This window comes from Lissotriton vulgaris, chromosome 2_1, assembly GCF_964263255.1.
Source record: "Lissotriton vulgaris chromosome 2_1, aLisVul1.2, whole genome shotgun sequence".
Taxonomy (NCBI): domain Eukaryota; kingdom Metazoa; phylum Chordata; class Amphibia; order Caudata; family Salamandridae; genus Lissotriton; species Lissotriton vulgaris.
In genome coordinates this window covers 2,046,411,405-2,046,424,448 of record NC_141687.1, presented here as the reverse complement: position 1 = coordinate 2,046,424,448, position 13,044 = coordinate 2,046,411,405, and positions in this window count along the sequence as shown.

The following is a 13,044-nucleotide window of genomic DNA, read 5'->3' as shown; positions in this document are numbered from 1 at the left end:
CTAGTTTGGCAGCCGTTCCTGTAAGCCATACTGTACACAATCACAGTGTAGTTTGCTCCCAAAATCCAAAATGGGGGAACCCTTCCTCTTTTGTGCAGAGCCTTGGAGAGCAACATTTATAAATGAAACTAGCAAGATGGTATGGTTGAACCCTGGTTCCTCCATAACTGATACGATAAAGGTTCCCATCGATAACCTTACCTAATATAGTTTATTTCCTGACGGATCTCCATGCCCACATGACGGCCTCGGATAGGTACACCCTTGATGGTCAGTGCACAGAGATGTTTAACACCAAGCGTGGGGTCAGGCAGATGTGCATCATGGCCCCTTCTTATTCACCCTATATATTTATAATCTCAAACACATATTTATGGAGGTGGAGTTGATTGTCCAAAAGTAAAAAATTGGCCCTTGCCCGTCTTGCTTTATGTGGACGAAGTTGTGCTCATGGCAAAACAGACAGGGGTCTCCAAACTCTTGTTAACTCATTCGTTAGTTTTATGGAACATCTGGACTTTAGCACTAATGTTAGTAAGTCCCATGTGATGGTAGCCGGCCCAAGCAATGCGAAATCTAAAATTTTTAATATAGGCACACACACTCTCACGAGGGTGAGCATGTTACCATAGCTGGGTGTCTTTCTTGATGCCAATTTATCATGGAACCCTTTCTTATGTAGTAAGCAGTCGGATCTTGTTTCGACCAATGCAGCCATCTGGAAATTTGCTTCCAGATGAGGTAGGAAACTGATTAACATCCTGCTACAAGTTTAATGAGTCCAGGCAGTCACATGACTCCACTCACGAGCGCACCCACTCACAAACATGATCTGAGACTACCCAGCCTGTTGATATCCTGCCACCGTTTGCTGCCGCACGAAAAGAGCTGCCCCACGGTCCCACCGACCGGTAGTCCTCCTGCCACCGCATTTCCATCGAAGCGGCTGCCGAGTGGAGGACTACCATCCCCAGAGGGCTGTGCGGCGCCACATCACCTCGCGCGCCCGGAGGCGCCATAAATCAAGCTTCCCATCGGGGGAGCGTGTGTCCCTGCTACCCAGCCTGTTGATATCCTGCCACCATTTGCTGCCGCAAGAAAAGAGCTGCCCCGCTGTCCCACCGACCGGTAGTCCTCCCGCCGCCGCATTTCCATCGAAGCGGCTGCTGAGTGGAGGACTACCATCCCCAGAGGGCTGTGCGGCGCCACGTCACCCCGCGAGCCCGGAGGCGCCATAAATCAAGCTTCCCATCTGCGTCGCGGGAGCGCGCAGGAGTGCCCGGGGCTAAGCCCGGGCAAAGGGCGGGCCCTCTGTGGCCTCCAGAGGCCAGATGAGGCTGGGCCGGGCCACCCCCCTTTTCACCACCGTTCTTACACCGAGGATGTCACCTATCAAGTAGAAACCTCCTATCGTAGGAGGCGACAAACGAGGTACGCTCGACAATTTTTTTATTCGCCCTACATCAGTAACTGATAGAGAAATTGCACTTTCTGAGCGGCGATCTGAGAGACGCCGCTCTGTAGAACTAATCAAAAATAAGCGATCATCCCTTGGACGTATACTGCATGCTGCCTCACCCCCTCCTGCCACTATTCATGAGAGCGAGGGATATGAGGCGCCCCTCAACAATAGCATTCCACTACTCTACCAAGACATAATCTCCCCACTGGTTGAAACCAATGATCGAACTACAAGTGACTTAATGTCCTTTGGTAATCCTAACCCTGATGTAGAGATTCTCCTGGACACTTTACCTCGGCAAGTAGAAATCGCCCAAAACTCTTTACTAGATGCACTTCTAGATATTTCAGTACTTCAAGTAGAGCCCGCCCAAAAACCAAAATCACCTTTAAACGCTTACCGAACTCAAGGCCAGCCACCAAAAAAACGAAGGAAAAAGGGGGCTTGTATTCAGAATAATAAGACTAGGAACACTCACCTCAATTTAGGCAAGAAAATAGGTCCTGTCCCCCACACACCTACAACCCCTGAAATAGTTATTCCTCCAATCCTCCCAACTAAAGAACTACTTAACGCTGACATAATGGGCACATTGGAGCAATTAATTAAATCATTAATACTCCCTGTAGTCGAGAGACTCAAGAGAATAGCGCAACAACTGGGTACCATAGAACAGACAATAGCAGAGAGCAAACTTGTACCTAAAGATCCATCAATGCCCACTTTAATGTCCGTACCGTCCTCAGCAGCTACTGCCCAGAAAGCAGTAAAACCTATCACCCAGCATAACCATAATCTTCCAAGCCATCCACCTTCCAAACCAACTGGGGAACACGCAAAAACCACAGCTAAAGTGGCCCAGGGTGGTGGAAAGCTAAAATCCTGCGAGAGCAAAAGTGAGAAAAGGGTTGCATCTAGCACCCAACCATCTGCCGACCGCTCCATTCCTCCACCGTCGGCGATAAAACATAACTCAGATAGACGTAGGCAAATTAATCTTCCCCCCGAGGCCGAACCTTACATCATTGTTTTAACAGGGGTTCCTGAAATATCCGATGGTAGGTTTGAAAGCCATCAAATCCTAAAGAATAAGACTATGCACTGGCAGGGAACACATAGGCCACTACCCGCTAACCTAAATGGAGAAATTCTCCATGTCCGACAAGCAGGATGGCTGGGTAAGAGACCTAAAACAACCCCTGGCGACATAGTCATCGTAAACTTTAGAGACCATAGAGCAGTCACTTTTATTAAAGACTGGTTTCCGGGCGGGTACGAGGGTAGTATAAGGGTCAGAGAAGGCAACTATTTCTACCCGAAAGCCTTGGTGGGGGAACCTCCCGGAATTCAAAAACGGTACCATAGACCAGGGATGCCCTTAGTCTTCAACATACCAACTACAAACCATTTTGCCCCACTCATGGGTCTGGAGGGGGTGGACTGACTTATCCATACCAAAGAGGCTGACCCTTTAATGGTGGGTATTGCCTCTATGTCATCATTAGATGATAGCAGAAAGAATAACGAGGAACATCAGGCACAAACACACGGGAGGGGGAGAATTCAAAAATGAAGGAGACGCAGGGAAGGTACAGGACTTTGTACAGGCCTGGGAAGATGCTTTTAAAGGTGCAGAGGCCCCACCAATAAACATGCAAGTAAAGGGTACTAGCAAGGCCCGAGAGGCTAAGTTTAAGTCTATAAGAGAAGTATCACCAAGCGAGGATAATCCCAATGGCGCCATGAATACCCAACCCAGCCAATTCGTATTATCATGGAACTTGGCAGGTCTGAAGACCAAAGCGAATAACCCTGAATGGCTAAAAGCCATTCATAATTATAGCATCCTGTGTATACAGGAAACATGGCTGACTAATAAAATCCACTTATTGGGATATCAAACGTTTAACATCCCTGGGAGGCCCAGCACCCGAGGAAGAAATAGAGGCGGATTATGCACCTACATTTCTAACACTGCTGGCATTAAAGTCTCCCGAAATATCTCTGATGACTTCTTCCAAGTTCTATTGGTTAGTTGGCCAAGAGTGAATAAACTTGCTATAATTAACTTCTATAACAACGCCCCCTGTAATGAATGGGATAACATCTTCTCCAGGTTAAGGAAGTGTGTAGGGGCACTAGAAAAGGTAGGGACAGGTGATTTGGCACTCCTCTGGACAGGGGATTTTAACTGCACCATCTGTACTAGCAACGACCTGGACATTTGCCCTCTGAAGGGAAACGACTTTGGTGACTCGTCCCATTTCATCCACCGCGGTATAGGGAATAAACTTAATGAAGTAATCTATGAGCTAGACCTGGGTTTTATAAACAAAATCTGTGCTACAAGGAGAGGCTTTGAGCCAACCTTCACAGGAAGGGGTGTGAATTCGGTAATCAACTTTTCACTCTTATCATATCGATACCGAGGGTTAGCCCTATCCTGGGAGACCCTAAAATTCGCTTTTGGGGATCATTATCCAATCTCTATTGAGTTGCAAGTAAAGGGACCGGCCATAAGTATCAACAAAGAGTACCCGATACCTATAACCCTGGGGAAAACAAATGGGTATTCACTTAAGTGGGAAAAGGTGGACCCCGAAAAATTCCTGATAAGCTTACTGTCCAGAGCCCTGGACCAGGTGACAATCTGCTTGAGGGAATTTGAACGACCAGAAATAATCTTAGATTCCTTTATTGAGACTACCAAGGAGATAAACAACCTTTTACTGAAACCATCCAAAAAATACAACAGCAAAAAAAAGGGCTGGTTTAACAAGGAATGTTCTACAGCGCACTCACACCTAATAGCAGTCTTGCATGAAGTCCCAAGATCTGTGGCCCATGTTAGGGAGGCGCGTAAGCTTTATAGAATCGCACTAGACACTAGGAGGAAGGAATTAAAGCGGGACTTATGGGAAAACTTACATCTAGCATGTCCGAAAAACGATAACACCGCCTTCTGGAAGGCAGTTAATGCGCCTTTCTTCCAAAACAGAGACAACGATGCAATAGAAATTGCAGTGTCAGGGGAGGCGTGGGTTGAACACTTTACACATCTGTACAATAATCCTAACCAAATAGGATGCATAAGCCCAACATCAACCAAACAGCCCCCCGCCCAGTTCCCGTTGGGAATCACCTTTGACTATAGGGAAGTCTTAAAGGCCATCAATGACAGTGCATCGGGCAAAGCACCCGGACCCGACGGATTCCCCATCGATATATATAAAAGTGAGATAAAACGCTGGGCTCCCCTCCTAACCAATGTTCTGAACAGCATTAACACGGTAGGTTTTATACCCACATGGCCCGAGGCAATTGTGGTGCCAATCTTTAAAAAGGGCAATAGAAATGATCCTGCCTGCTATCGTCCAATTTCACTTCTGGACGCACTGATGAAGGTAGCAGGCAGGATCATTCTTAATAGGCTCCAAGATTGGTCAGAAGAAAATAACATCATAACCCCTCTTCAGTATGGCTTCCGCCAAGGGAAGGGTACAATAGAGCAGAGTCTAAACCTGGCCCTCCTGGTCGCTAAATATACAGAGGCAAAGCACGAAAGTCTACACATAACATTCGTAGACCTGACCTCTGCCTTCGACTGCGTAGACCACATAAAGCTTTGGGACACGCTGAAGTGCTTGGGCATAGAACACAAGATCATCGTTTTTATTAAGGAACTTTATAGAAATACAGGGGCAAGAGTCAGGTACGGCAGGGATGGCCAATTCTCAGAAAGGTTTCATATCTACAGAGGCAAGAGGCAAGGGTGCATTCTCTCACCCTTCCTTTTTATACTATATATAAATACAGTGGTGGAGCACATGAGGAAGTTTCAGTTCGACTATCCTTCAGTGGGAGGGACTTCCATACCAATCCTCTTATATGCGGAAGACGCCGCAATACTATCACGAACCCCAATCGGCATGCAGAGGGCGGTAGTGGAATTTTCAAATTACATGAACACTCGTGGGCTAACAATTAATGTAACAAAGACTTATTCCATGAGATCCGGCCCTTCCAGAAAATCGCCCAAAACAATCTTTTTAAATCAAAAAAAGATACTTAATACTGCTACTTTCTGTTATTTGGGAATACATTTAGACAATAAGGGAAATTGGGCCAAGGCGGTCCATGCTAGAAATTTGGCATTCAGTAGAGCAACCGGAGCCCTAATAAATTTCTCAAGGAAACTTGGTGGTCGTGCGGCCAAAGAACTCATACAAATTTACAAGGCCAGATGTCTTTCCACTGGGACATATGGCGCAGGAATCTGGGGTTTTACAAATACTAAGCAGATACAACTGACTGAAAACAACTTTTTACGGTATCTGCTTGCCACGCCAAAATCGTGTCTATCTTTTTCAGTCATAACGAATTGGGGCTTTCCTATGTAGAGGACACAATCAAAGCCAGCCCCCCCCTCTTGTGGCATAAAATGTGGACTACCCCGGAAACATCATTGAACAGGGAAATTGTCTTGGACTGCTTAAACTTAGAGGGGGCGCGAAACATCAAATGGCTGAACTACGTGAGAAACATGTCCATAAACATTGGCCATGAAGAATATTTCAATGACCCGCTGCGCCTGGAAACTATCTCCAAGCGCTCCTTGAAAAAGATCATAATGTAACATCTGGCTAATAAAAGGTGGTCGAGCGAGAAAGAAAAAAACACCAACAATTTAAACGGCGTACCTATTCAACCGGAAGGAATGAAACTTTATCTAATCATGGAGAGCAGCCCATATTCTAGAATGCTCTTGACCATGTTCCGGGCTCACACATTTTTCCGTCTGATAACATTCCCTAAATGGAATGACTGGGGCAAACAGCTGGAAAAGTGTCCTTGTGATGGATCGTTGAACCAAACAAACATTCATTCTATTCTCTTCTGTCTTTTTTACTTAGCCCCCAGGAAAGAGTTTTCAAAACCTATATTTACCAAATGGGGCATCAGAGGATGTCATGATGCATACTGCAAACTTAAGCAATTAGAGACTGTTCTTGAGATAAAGGCAGTGGCATCTTATCTGAAGACCATTATAGCCCTTAGAAAGTCGATGTAATGCTCTATGAATTTTTGTAAATATGTCTCTACCTGTTAATGAATTTGAGAAAGGACACATCTGATATTTTAACCATTGTATTCATGAATTTCTTTTAAAGGTTTTTTACTCACTGTTTTTAACTGAAAACATAATTTTTGTGCTTTTATGATTCTGTATTCAAAATCGAGTAAAGCTATTTTGAATTTGAATTTGAATTTATTGAGTCAAGAGTCTCTCTAACGCTTGCTACGGGAGTGCCATCTGGGGTTATAGGTCACATGATCCCCTTCAGGTGGCCGAAAATTAATTTTTGGGATGTCTTCTTTGCACATCTCAGAGCACCGCTTCCTACATAATATATGAAGAGCTGGAAGTAAGCTACCTCTCTGATATTACAGCCCTTCACCCCCTTTTATATTGAATTGACATTTGGAAGAAAGGGGCCCACCTAAATAGAGTGATATTGCAGGACTGTCTATATTTCAACCTTCCCCTGAAAATAGCCCTTCAGAACTTGGGAAGGGGGGCCTGTTCATTAGCCCAGCTAAGATTGTAAAGGCAGATTGAGGCTGGGTCAGAGGCAATTTCGTGAGACATAGACTACATGAGAGAGAGTCTCTGGCCCTACTGAAATGGTAGAGCAGGGATATGTGCTACTGAAAACAAATGTAGGCATAGACCTTTATATGAATTGTGTTACTTCTAGCTGTGCACAATATTTGTTGACTGGATTCAGACTTAATTTGTTATCCCAACTACTTTCTGTACCTTGGTGTTGGCATGAGCCATCTTATTTGGCACCCTGTGGCTGCAACCTGGTGTCTCCTCAGGACACCAGACATTTTACAATGTTTTGAAAGTTTTAGAAGTTCCAGAGAAATACTTTTTTGGTCCCTCTTTTGAAAGTAAGTGATTTTAAACACAATGAGGGATTGATTGTACTCTGGTACAGTGGTATGAATTGTACATGATTTTTATTTTTGCATCACTTTAATTTGATTGTGTATTTTTTGTAAGCTTTAGTGGTTTTTCATTTTAACCAACTAAAGCTTATTAATCTATCAATCAAAAACCTTATCTAGTCTGGCAGAAGTTCCTGTGTGCCACACTGTGAACAATTACAGTGCACTTTGCTCCAAAAGTCCAAGATGAGGGAATAATTCCTCCTTTGTACAGAGCCTGTCTGCCCACCCAAAGTATTGGCCTAGGTAAAGAGCAGTCCCCTCTTCTGTGGTTACTCAAAACAAGTTCTGGGGCAAGCTCTACTTCCCCTGGGTTTGGTATCAGCCTGGCTAGGGGGGCAAAGGCTGGTCCTCTCCATGTGTCACCTGGCATTAACACTAATTGTGACAGGGCAGGCCTTTTTGAAGTTAATTAAGTATCTGGGCCAATGCAACTGGTGTTCCTGCCAGGGGAAGAAAATTCTTCTGCACTCTCAGGCCATGCTCCCTGTTCTGTTTCACACTTCATTATGGGTAAGACTTGCTGGACAGTTAGTGGAAATCTCCAGGAGATTCAGGCACGGACAAAGTAACTTTCTTAAAGTTCCTTTTTCTAAATATGGATTACAAATCCAACTTCACGATTGGATTGGATTTTTTATAAATATTAAAAAGAGTGATTACATTATTTTCTTTCTTTTATCAACCCAGAGAGGACAGAATTATATTTTAATCTGCACTCTAGTTTTCCCATAGAACAGCCAGGGCCTTAGACAGTGATAACAGCTTTTGCTGACTTGTTGCTGCAAGGGCACAATGACATTTTTTCATGTCCCATTTTTTAATACTGTGGACCCTGCACTCTGCCTACAGGGCCTATAAAGGGGTGACTGATTAATATTTAAAAGGAAGGCTTTTTTCCTCTGGAAAGGATCGTTTTGACAGGTTGTGTTGCATGTTTAAACTGCAACAGTCAGGATACAATGGTAGGCCTAAAGCCCTGTTTTCCTTGTCAGACTGTCGGATTGCACAATACCTGTTGCAGTCCATAGGTGGCATTTAATTTCCATGCTATAGGTGTAGTTTCCACGCCATATGCTGTGACCTTATAGGAGAGTTAAATTTGACCATCAGGGATTAGCCAATTCTACATGTTTATGGGTCAGAGCACATACACTGGGCACAGGATAGCATTTCCCTAAGCACCAAAAAATGTTGCACAAAATGTAGATGACTACAGAAAAGGACATTTGCTCACAATAACAATGTCCAAGTCAACATTAAGATAAAATTGCATGTCTGTGGTTCCAAATGTCATTTACAATTTAAGTTCTGTTCCACCAAAGGCCAAGCTACAGAAGTACTGTTCTGTCCCTGCCCTCCACCAACATTTCAAGTCAATTTCTTGAAAAAGTAGCAGTGGTCAATGTTATGTACCCAAACTGCTTTCAGTACATACCGTGGAGGTTTCACTATCAAAAAATGGGTTCCGATGGGTATATTTTACAACATCAGTGGGAACTTAATGCAAATTGTCAGGAGCATCTTACATGCATATCCATCTAATTAATAAACACTGCACAGAGTGAAAGAAGACTCAGAATTCTGTTTTAGTTCTTTGAAGAAGCTCACTGTTACCATCACTCACTATAAAACCTTACAACAACCCTATGAGATTTCAGCTGTTCCTACCAATCCACTCCATCAACATGAAAATGTGGATCGCTGCCCATAAACTTATCTAAAAATCAAGTAGATTTCTTCATTAACCAGTAAGATGTTCTTTAGGCCACTGATACGTCAAATTACTTCAAATACATGGGATGCCCCACAGCAAATGTTTCCAAATTATTATTTGCATAACTTTCACCTTCTTCTTGATATAAATTGTCTATGTTAAGTGCTCTAGAGTTACATAATTACTATAACCTGAATGATTGTCTTTCTTTGGATAAGCATGTAGGTCTGTGGACGTTAGATCACCCACAGCTTACTGAATTCACCGAGCTTTGAAGAACATTCTGTTTTTGTTGATCTTTGTGCCCAAACATGCTTAAAAAATAGGCTATTTTCCAAAAATACCACCCCAAATTCCTAACAGTGGGGACTAAAGCATGAACACTACTACAAGATAGAATCTGCAGTAAAATTGCATTTAAATCCAATTACAATTTAAGCAAGATTACCCATTTGTCATTTTTTAAGAAAATGTTGTCTCACTGCTGGACAAATCTGACGTTTTAGCTGGTGCCTTGGAACTGCTGGTTGGATACCTGCCACAGGTTGGCCCCATTAAGGCTTTGGGGCTTTTGAGGTTTTTAATTTAAAAAATATTCTAAATCCCAAAGCAGAAAGGGACTCTGTCATTTTTCAGAGATGCTGGAACCTTTCAGTGGGATGAATCTGAAATTCAGTCCGACTCTATGGAACTTGCAGCTTGCGTACTTTTCGCAAATGGTCCCATTGGCTCATGAGCTCCGAAAAAAACTTTTCAAAAGGTTTCTGAACTTTTTCCTGATGCCTAATAAAACACTGAAGTGCAGTTCTAAGTCCCCAAGAACCTTGGGGTGGGGGCATCTCAAGGCTCTTAGGGTGCCAGACATAGATCACCTACAAAGTCCAGTTCAGGTTCCAGTTGCCACTGGGCAGCTACGAATTGTAGGGAAAAGGCTTCTTGCAGCTTTTGTGTCCCTGGAGCCACCCATGAAGTCAGCCAACTGATTCTTGGAGTTCTTGGTACAAGAGAGAGTATGTCCAGTTGTTAAGGTCTTCTCACTGCGGGTCCAGTCCTTTTCTGTTCCTTTGTAGGTGTAAAAAAATGTTTTGTCCAGGTGCTTTGGGGGGCCACATTTATGCCTGGCTCCACTGGGCACTCCCTAACCGATAGGAGAAAAGTTTCCAGGGCAACCCAGACAACTTTTTGAATAGTTACTGTTTGCCTTATTGCTAACAGTGCCAAAATAATATGTGTCAGATAACCAAGATAGCCAAAGTATTTTATTTTACCAACCTAAACCTGGTCTCTGAGGGCTATGGGTGTGTATGGGAGTTACTATGGTAATCACTAGTGTCTTACCACATCTAACTCTAAAATTAATTTGGAAACTGGCACTGTACCCATAACAGACCAAGAGACAGAAGCCTGGTAGGAAAAAGTGCATGGTCCTTCAGCAACAGTGAATGCACCAGAATTGTCTTGGTATCCTGAGAGAAGGCATTATATGAGGCTCAACAGACCTGTTGTGCAAACTTTTAATCGGTGGTATCAACAGAATGCCTACAGCCCTGGTCTGCATATTCTATTGATCTCAGAGGAGTCATGTCTGCCCTTTAAAGTCAGCTTGTTGTTTGCAAAAACTATTTAAAAATAGTGGTTTAATTATATATCAAGTTTGTCCTATTCCCGAAATACAATATTATAATTGCAATCTGTACTCTGATTTTCTACATAGGACAGCTAGGCCTGCCGTAGTGAAAATAACTTTAAGGTTTTGTCACTGTAGGGACACGGTAACATTAATTTCATTCACCCTGCCTCGTGGGCTATAAGGTCTACATGAGGGTGACATATTTAAAAGGAAGGTCATTACCAGTAAAAAAGGTTATTTTGCAATATCACAGTGCAGAATATACACTGCAAAAATGAAGCTGCACAGAGTAGGATTATAGGAATGTTTGAACTGCCACTGTGATGGGTGGCACGATAGGTGATGCAGTCCACGTGACATTTAGCTTCCAGGCTCTGGGTGCACTTTCTAAACCTTATACTAGAGACCTACAGGCAAGGTATATGTGTCAATTAGGAATAAGCCAATTTTACCATGTTTAAAGGGAGGAACAGGCACTTTACTGCTGGTTAGCTTAGGTAGAGTGCTCAGAGTTCTAAAGCCTGCACAGCAGACAGGGCAAAAAACGTAGAGGGGCGTCATGCAAAAGATGGTCATTTCCTATAAATGGTTAATTACTCTCTCCCCTACCCCCTGCAAAAACACACTAGGATTATCCAGACTCTATTTATGTATTTATTTATTTATTTATTTATTTATTTATTTATTTATTTATTTTAAAGGTTTTATATAGCGCTGGCTAGACCCGGAGGTATCAGAGCGCTTTACATGAGTATCAGATCGAGCATGGCAACATAGTTAGTTGTAAGGTCGAGATAAAACAATAAGCACAAATATGTAAGGAGAAAAGCAGGCACGGGGAGAGATTCAGGGAAGGGGCTAGGAGCAGGGGAAGTAGACAGATAATGAAAGGCGGGATAGAGGAGGGGAGGGTAAGAAACACCGTATGGAGAGAGGAGGGGAAGGGCGACGGGGGCACAAACCGGTAAACGAGTCAAAGCAACGTCTAAAGTCCAGTCAGCTGTGATCCCAGGGGAAGTGGTATCACTTCCCTATCTCTGCTGCGGGAGGCTCCCTTTACGCAGTGGACTCTCTCAGAGGGGTCTCTGAGACTCCAAGGTCTACATACTGGATCCTTCCCCAAAAAGGGGAGAGGGAGTGCTTTGGCAAAGGGTGCCATACCATACCTCAGTGAGTGGCTCCCTTGGCGCAGTGGACTCTCTCAGCGGGTTTGCTGATGCGACAGGTGCGGCAAAATAGCAACTGAGTAAGCAGGCCAGTCATAATGAGGGCCCTAGTGGGTGACATTCATGCACAAAAGGCAATGCAGCTGGATCTTGTTGCTTGAGAAGTCAACTTCTGTGTGGGTTTTTCTTTGAGCGTTGCTGGCATACCCAAATACCATAAAAAACAGAAAGCTGTGCCAAGCACCACCTATTACCAGTACACTTCTGTTTTATGCTGCAGTGAAACCATCTTTTGTAAGTTGTAAAAAGTTACCCGGAAGCCATCTTTTAAATGGCATTGACAGGAACAACAAAACGGATTGTCCCCGAACCAGATTATACAAAGGAATCAAGAGATCATTATGCGTGATGATGAGCACTACATCACCCGTTAGGGACGTCCAGAAAGCATGTCTTGCATCAGGAGACGCATAGTTGGCAGTAATGAAGGCACTAGGACGAGGCAGGCCTTGATTACATTCACTGAAAAAGTGCTTTAAAGTTGCCTGATTGCAGCCACTTCCATCATGGCCACATTTTCATTAACATTATTAACATTCAAGCTGCAGCAGAGAAATGAGCCAATACATCAGGAAAATTGACGCGACTAATCTCGACTATTGCGGATTCCACTGGTTTATTCCTCTGTCTTTGAAATGAGTGCAAGGTAGGTGTCTGCAGTATAGTCCCTGCACTAATTAAATAGATTTGCAATTCTGCTTCCCACTCCAGAATTTTAAGAAGTTATACATTTAGAACAGAGCAGACAATCACAAATAATGTGAATAATAACAAAGAGGAGGGAACAAAGTCACGTCTTTGTCATGAAATTATCTGGCTATTATAAGTGATCAATATGTTGACAATTTTAAAATTGCATGCATGCAAGAAACATTCATATTTATTTGTGACGTGATTATTACCACTCATTTCCGGCAATTATCTCTGCACTTAACTTTTTGTCTCTCACCATATTTCAGCTATTCACCTGGTAGTTCCCTCCTTAAACAGTCGA